Below are 8,983 nucleotides of genomic sequence, written 5' to 3' on the forward strand. Positions count from 1 at the left end.
GTGATGGCGGCCCTGTCTGTGAACATTGCAACAGACAACATGTTACTCCATCTCCTCTTTCTGTCAGGTGAGCTCTGTGTTCTGTGCAGATAGACAGAGATGGGAAGTAAACTGTTCTCAATTAGATTCTTTAGATTATTTGCACTTTACAATTTGTTTTTGTGCCAACTTTTTACTTTTACTCCTTACTTTTTAACACAAATACCGGTACTTTCTTCTCCTTAAATTTTACAAAATTGACTCATTATTTTAGTTTCAAATAATTTCAGTGGAGTTACCGTTATTATTTTCCACGTCATCAATACCGAACTTAATCTAACTGGATGGGAATATAGTCTACGTTGTCTTGACTACAAGACGACTCAACAGAATCCTTGCGTCTTGATGGCGGCAGTGTTTAACTGCTAGGTATGGACGGCGCCATTTATTGAAATGAAGTAAATGGAGATCCCAGAGATTCAGCAGACAAGCGCAAGACATTCCCAATCCTCCTCGCCTTGTCTCAGAGAATGTTTGAGACGTAGGCAACAAGATGACTCTTGGCCATGTCTGCGTAACTCTAAAGTATGGGGAAAGTCTTAATTACTGTTTAGTAATTCATATTTTTTTCATTTTCTTTCCAGAAGCCGGTTAGAGCACACACATACATGCAGATTCCTTTAATGTTAAGGGAAGATTAAAAGAGAAACTGGATCTGTGAATTCTTACAGAATCACAACTGAATCATGTCTTGCTATTCAGTCAGAATAATGATAACAATAATAATCATATGTTGATTTTAGGCCTAATGTGCATCCTTAAAATGTAGACAAATGCATATAAGACCTTTATTCCTGTCCACTGAAGTTTTTCAGCGTGCACTCTAGTAACATGTGTGTGGCCAGGTGGCTTTGCATAGAAAATGGTTGTCATTCACAGATACTTTGATTTTTATAATTACACTTCCAAGCCTGTACTTTGTTAATTTTCTTGAGTAAAGTATTTCTTTTACCAGAGTATTTTTTAACATAAGTCTAGTTTGAGTATGGGAAGGAGAACTTTTTCCATCTCTGCAATAGATAATCTAATAAGCTAATTTGCAATTGTTTATGTCCTAAATATTTCTACTGAAATTGCAAAGGCAAACTACATGCAAATCCTGCTGCTGATGTACTTTGTCTTTCTGTTCCTAGAGATTTGTTCCACCTTATATTAATCATGACTCTTGTCTTATAGGTGTTTGGCTTTTAATTGTCCTCAAGACTCACACCTCTTTATACGGTACCACGATGGAAGCTCTGAGGGGTCTTGTTTACAAATCCCTGTAACTTTAGCGCTGAACCAGAACATCTGAATACGTAATTATGTTGGAATCTGGACCATAGTCATCTCAAAATAAACCATCCATTGTGGTTTTCAGCAGTAAAAACACAGTTATAGCTACCCAATGAATATTACTGAAACCTGACTGAGAAGGACTGCACCACTTTATTTTCCATTTATTCATAAATACACAAACAATTACTACTTCAGAATTAGAGCAGTTGCTTACAATGCAACAGCTGCTTGTGATCCTCTTCAAATAAAAGTTACAGGTAAGAAGGGTTTGATCATTCTGTTTTACTTTAGATTATAACAACAAAATAATGCACAGTTTCTGATTCTGTTTTAAACCCCAGATTCCCCCCCGAGGCCCGGAATGAGATCCAGGTGATCTAGGAGAAGGAGTCTGTCACTATAAGCTGCTCAGCTCCCACTCCCTGTCCACACTCCCCTCCTAAACTCCCTGGAATCTCCAACAAGACCTCACAACAACATAACGAGAACACAGATCGGACCTTCACAACTAAAATCCAGAAGACCATCACTCTGTCAGACCACATGATGGACTCACCATCACTGTTCTGCCACATATCCTGTGGATGAAAAGAGAGTCAAGACAGCAGAGGAGAGAAGACTCTCAGTGTCTCATGTAAGACACAGTATTTGTTATTGGATCCTGTCAACATCGTGTGGCATTTAATGAATAAAGTTAATCTCACATTTTCCTCAGATGCTCCCAAGACACCTCAGTGTCCATCAGTCCACTCATTGGTGTCAGCAGTACCTGGGTGAACCTGACCTGCTCCAGCAAGCCAAGCCCCCCCCCAGCTTCAGCTGGTTCAAGAACAGCAAAGATGGAGACCTCCGTGTAGCTGAAGGAGACTTTATACAGCTTCAGTGTGACCATGTGACAGATGATATAAACTGCGTGGCCACAAATGATCTCGGCAATGAAACACATCACAAAATCCTTCTGATATAAAGGTAAAAACAGAACTGGTCCGCTTATTTAAAAATGGGAACACTGCTACATGCCTTTCTTTTTGTGTTCACTTATGTTGGTTTGTTTCTATAAGCCAATCACCTGATCAGTCTTTTCCCACTGGTGCCAGTTATTGGAGGAATCATGCGATCATCGTTCTCATCTCCCTGGTTACCTGTGTTTGGTAAGTCTCTCAAATGAAAGCAGCTATTTGGATTCTTAGTTGGTTGAATGCAAAGATGATGAAATGATATGTTGCCGTTTCACCTCTGGCCAGCATGTCAACACAGTTTTCTACATTCATTTACCACTAATCCAAATTCCGCATTTAAATTTATTTTACAGCACCTGTGTAGGAGGCCATCAAGTTGACACCATGCAACTCAACACAGAATCAGGTGGAAAATGCTATGTTAAGATAATATAAGTTATAGGAAGAATTGGACTGAACACTAAATAGACATTTGACTGTATGAGTATCTTCTGAGAAAAAATAATAAGGAATGTTTGCCATTTATCCTTTTAGCAACCCACTGTGGTTAAGATTGTGAAACTGGGTAAACTCCACAGATGAGAACAATGATTGTTGAACTCTTTGTGACACAATATAAGATGTTTTTTGCAACATTGCACTAGGATAAAAATCCATCTACTTAACATTAAAATTTTTGCAGACTCAACAGGGAGGAGCTGACTGTTAGAGCCAGCAGAAAACGAAGAAGAAAGAAGAAGAAGAAGAAGAGAAGACATCATTATGGAGAGATTGACTTCTCCAAGCAGAGACCAGAATTGTCCTCATCCTTGGGCAGGACATAGGACAGCAGCAGAACACTGTATGCACAAGTCAAAGTGTCCCAGACAGCAGACAGCCGAACACAGACTGCTGGCGGCCCAGAGGATCTCTCACGCTCAAGTGAAGAAAAATAAGTTGTTTTGTTTTTGTACAGCAAGATGCATTTGATTCATTTGAAATGTACTTTTTAATTTTATCATTAGATCTTGTTTATGTTCAACGTAGAAAAAACCCCGATCCTGGACAGGAAATGTACATTTATTGCCTAGTGTTCAATAAGGGGAACCTAAAACCTCACATCCTCCAGCTTCTTTTGTGTCAGTTGGCGACATGTTAATATGTGTGTGCTGAAAACCACAGTGATGTATTGTTATGTGTTTTTTATTTAAACGTCAAATACCTGCTAGCTAAAGTCCCGAAGCTCTATAAAGGAACAGTCTAATGCCATCAAAGAATTTCTGTACACACTTGTAGAGCAGTGCAGGGGATTATTAGTATAGTATAGTAGTTCAGAGTGTTGTTAATTTAAAATGTGTATTTTCATTTGTGACAGTCATTGTCAAAAGTAATGTCAATTCTCAACAACAGTATTGGGAACCCTATTTAAATGCACCCCATCAATTCTTCTAAAATCTCAATAATCACATCTTAAGTTGGAATATTTTGCGATTTCATTATGGTTAGTAATTAAGGGAAATTGTGGTATTTCTTTTCTGCTTGTAGTAGAACAAATGTTAATGTTAATGTGCGAATTACAAACTTTATTGCTATTTGCAGAAACACCACGAGTGATATTTTAATGTTCTTTCCTCTCCTCTCACAAGCCTGAGGACTGACTTGTTTTGTGTTTCACTTTTTCAATCTGAGTCAGGACTAGAGTCCACATTGCCAGACCTTCCTCCACATGCTGTGGAGTGCAGCTACGTCCAAACGAATTCCGGATGGGACAAAAACGTGCTCTGGTTTAGATAGATTTCTTAATGATGATTTTCTTTTGATTTCTTACAATCACACAATCGTCTGGCTGCGCTGAGAGTCGTACAGAGCAACGGCGCATCTTCAAAATAGCCCAAGAGGGAACTTGTTTTGGTTTAACGTTGTTCATAAGTTTGTTTTAGTCGTGCGAGACAAAACTCAGATTGGACAGATAGTCTAGCTAGCTGTCTGGATTTACCCTGCAGAGATCTGAGGAGAACATAGCTTGTTGGATATGATGGTAGTTTTTGACCAACTAAGGGGTTAACATCTTAATCATGAACTTCACTGTTGGCAATGGGGGCTGTTTATGGTTTAGCTCATTTTCTAATCCTGTTGGACCCTTACTGTTCCCTTACATAAACTATTTAACTTGTGTTTCAAACAAATATGACGCACACATTGTGGCAACCACTGTTTCACACACAATGTTGTTTTTATGATTTCGATGCTGCTCCAATGTGATAAAATCAACCCTGTGTCCTAAAGAATTACGCTTCATGTAGCTAACTGCATTCTCAATCACGTTTCAAGGGAAATTATTTTTCCCCGATGAAGTTTGTTTCAACACATACTCGTACCAGCGACAGATGCACATTGTGAATTGGTCGCATTGTAGACACCGATCAACGTTGTGAGTGAAACATTACTTGGTTAGGTTTAGAAAAGGTCATGGTTCAGGTTAAATAAGCTGTTTTGTTACCAGACATTGTGTTAGTTATGCAACAACGTTACTTTGTATGTTATGGTTTGCTTTAGTGCCCATGTTATGAAAAAAATCCCTTTTTTTTAGATATGGGGTGTTATTTTTGTTCTCTGGTGCTTCCACACGCATACAGACTTGGAAAAAAAAGCATCCATGCTGTTTTGAGTGAGATAGGCGTTTCTGAATGTCCTCGCCTTCAGGCTCGTTGAGCTGGTCAAAATCAGCAGCCATCTATGTCACTGGCCGAAACATTGGAGTGTTACCACCCACCACCCCTCCATCAGCGCATACTTATGTGTCCATGTCTCCACTCACACATGTACAGCAGTAATGTCTCGGCTATCCGCCCTTTGTTATTGATTCGGAAGCACCGGTTTAGAAGACACCATGTCCACGCTGCAGAGGCACAGAAACGCATGGTTGTACACGTTTAATGCTCGCTTATTATTGGATTTATGAACTATAAAGATTGTAGAGCTTATGGACTCACAGGATGAGAACTTCTTCCGTTCTCTCTGATTTAAAGCCAACTGCACTTTCACTGTGTTCTTAAATCATAGGAAGTCAACTTGGTTTTGAATTGCGACAGCTAAAAAGGGAAGGTTGGAGTTGTTAACATTTATACACTTAACCTTTTTCAATAGCCTGTGAACGCCAACCAAAAGAACCTGATTGCCGTTCTATTTTTGATGTGGCTCTTTGTAAGACATTATTTGCTGGTTTTACTTCTATCTACACCGGAAAGTTTTACTCATCTGCAGTTTACAGACTTGACACTCAGTTACTTAACACACAGTAAATTGTGGTTGTACAGATCGTGTTGAATGCTTCGTAAAGATACTGAATTATTGTGTTTGTAAATCCAGGTGAGTTGTTATCACAGTCCAGTCTGTGAAAATGGTGACCGCCACATGTTGCTGAGTGTCTCTTACTTTCAAGTGATGTTTTCAGTCTCTTTATTTGGAGATGTTCCTTTTTCCAACTGTTCTGTCCTGACTGCAAAGTGAAATGTTTTATTCTGACTTGTTAAAAGGAAAAGGAGATACATGCTGCTGCTGAGTTGTAGTTTGTGTTTCATGCAGGTTTTGCTCCACAATTTGTCATCATGAGTCTGTTTCCCAGTGCTCTGCTGATTGTTCTAAAGAGTCAGCCCTATTCATTACTGCACCAAAGAACATGGAAGCACTGAGTGGATCTTGTCTGCTATCCCATGTAACTTTATGCCATACCAGATCAGGACTTCAACAGCAAGAACAACCTTCGGAGTGTGGATTAACACATGATATCATTTTAGCGACCAACAAATAATTGATTTTCAACAGTAGCGGGTGTATAATAGCTATCCATGATATTACTGGAGACCTGAGTCAGAAAAGCTGCACACTTTATTTTCCAGATTAAGCCAAATTCACAGAAACATCGACTTCAGAATTGAAAACAGGCCATTTCTGGCAAAGCTGTTTGTGATCCTCAACGATTATAGTTAAAGTAAAGTTCTTTTTTTAATTTGTCGTCCATATAGATTGTTAGGAAGAAAAATGAATCAGTTTGCACCTAACCTTCTATGTGATCGTACACCTGCCAGTGTGGAATGTACTAGTACAGTAGTACTGTACATTGTTTCAAGTACTGGACTTCAGTCCAAATGTTGAGGTACTTGTACTTCTTGAGTCTTTTCTTTTAATGCCACGTTCTACTTCTCTACGTGTTATATTTCAGAGAGAATATTGTACTTTTTACTCCACTACATTCATCTGACAGCTATTAATTTACAATTAACATTTTGCAAACAAAAATAATTTAGTTTTTAAAATGGATTTCTTATTGTAAATTAAACTACCCAACAAGACATAACTGAGGAATTACAGATTAACACTTAGTTGATGACAGAACAATTTTTTCTAAATGTGAGGATTTTCTGCATGAAGTATTTTACTTTAAATACATGTTCCTGATGAACTTTGCATTTAACACTTGAAAAGGGGAAGCTGGCATGCATTTGGACTGTTTACTATCAGTGAGGGCAACATTCCATTCTTTTTCAAAGTTTATTTTTATATTTCCACTTCACAAAGGGTCAAAGATAAATCTAAGGAGTTGTGATGATTAATGGAGAGCAAATGAGGAAGACAAGAATACGCGAAACAAATATGTTGTCATCTTTTTGGACTTTCCATCTAATTTTATGTGTAAATATGGAGGTTTGCTTCAACAATTATTTAAATGAAGTCATGTGAAGTTTAGATGGGAACTGTAATTTTGATGGAACTGCCACAACTCAAACATCCGAACATAAAAGATGCCCGAGCAACACCAAGATATATATATTACTCTTTCATATGTGTGTATGATAAATCTCAATCTGTAGAGTAACTACACTGTTACCCAGAATTAGTTGACTTCACCAGAATTTTGCGTGAAAGCCTGTTTCCTTAAACTGTCTTAGTTTTACCAGGTGAAACTACAGGCCAAGGTGTATTTCAGTAAAGAAGTGGTATGTTGATGCAGTAGACAAATCTTTACATTTGAAGTCATTACTAAACATTAGTAAACAACATAATTAATTTGGTGTCTTGATGTCCTACAACAGGCATTTTAAGGTTAAGGTTAGTTTTTTTATATTAAAGAACGTCTATAGCATTTTAGCCATTGACAAATGAGTTGCAATAATTCTAATTAAGACGATCAGTCCACAAAACTCTCTGTATTTCTCAGTAAAGTTATGTTCAGAAATGGTGTTGTCCGGCTCGTGTTACATCAGAAAGATATTTACCTCTTCTGAAGACTCCATCATGTGTAGTGTTTTAGTATTTTTTTAGTTGAAGTCATGTCTTCATTCATAAATGGGTCCTGATTGTGTAAATACCTCTGCCAATGAGCGGACATACGTCGTATTTGCGTTGGGGCGGCAAGTCCAAGGAGGCTTCCACGTTGTTTCCAACATTTTGAAAAACGTAACTCGCTGAGAGGCACTAAGCACCGGCAACCTGTCTAACTAATCCACAACGCGTTTTCTTCAGAGCCAGAGTCCATGAGTATCATGCTTACACTGAGCCACAGGAGAAAAAGCAAAAAATTGAAACATGTTGTCATAGTTTCTGGTACCTAATGGCTACAGTATTGCAACACGGATTTTGAAAAAGCGAGGTGCTACAGAGCACTATTTGTTTGAACGTTACACAGTTCACTGCTAGATGGAGAGGTAAGTTGAGTCAATGATTAAAATCATACTAACTTACTTTACTTTTGTTTAAGTATAACAATATAAAATATCATGCTGTACTTCTCAAACTACGGGAATATATCTTTACAACGTTTTTTTTCTTTGCAACGTAGTTTTTAGAACATGATATTGCATACATACATCAATTAAATCAGAAACATTAATAATCAAAACTTGTATTCCACCCGCTCTCGGTCACTGGAGCAACAATAATGTAAAACCTGTCGTAATACATCACCATAAACCACAAAACCCAGATAAACATGATGCACACACCCAACCCCATAACAAGCAATATCACAACCAAGGACAGAAACTTAACATCCTTAGTTGTCTCTGCTTATAAGACTTGCACTGCATACTTATTATCACACACACTATTGATTAAGGAATGAATAAGTTGTTTTTTAACAAAACATGAACGAATAAGTGTGACTACTAAATGTTATATTACAACTAAATCTGGGTTTAGTGATGGCGTCAATAAATAGTGGAGTAAAAAATACATAGTCTGGCATGAACGATGAAGTAAATTAAGACAGTGAACCTGGTAAACATATATACAGCACTGTTTTTCATGGCTTGTGACATGTTAGCATAATGACAAACATTGGCTATTGCAGCCCCACAGCCCCTGGCATGGTGTAGAGTCTGTTGCTGTATTGTTTTAGTGTAACTCTGATTGATTTAAAACTCTAGATTCCCCCCGAGGCCCAAATTGGAATATCCCAGGTGATCTAAGAGAAGATTCTGTCGCTATAAGCTGGCTCACTCCCACCTCCCTGTCCACACTCCCCTCCTAAACTCACCTGTGATCTCCAACAAGACCCTCCAACAACATTGCAGATAGACAGAGATGGGAAGTAAACTGTTCTCAATTAGATTCTTTAGATTATTTGCACTTTACAATTTGTTTTTGTGCCAACTTTTTACTTTTACTCCTTACTTTTTAACACAAATACCGGTACTTTCTTCTCCTTAAATTTTACAAAATTGACTCAT

The 8,983-nt window shown here is 38.0% G+C and overlaps 1 pseudogene; it reads left to right on the top strand.

The window, feature by feature from the left end:
• Positions 1 to 8,983, top strand: part of LOC116672525 (Schwann cell myelin protein-like) — a 25,515-nt pseudogene that overhangs the window by 449 nt on the left and 16,083 nt on the right.

This window comes from Etheostoma spectabile, chromosome 22 (genome assembly GCF_008692095.1).
Source record: "Etheostoma spectabile isolate EspeVRDwgs_2016 chromosome 22, UIUC_Espe_1.0, whole genome shotgun sequence".
Classification (NCBI taxonomy): Eukaryota; Metazoa; Chordata; class Actinopteri; order Perciformes; family Percidae; genus Etheostoma; species Etheostoma spectabile.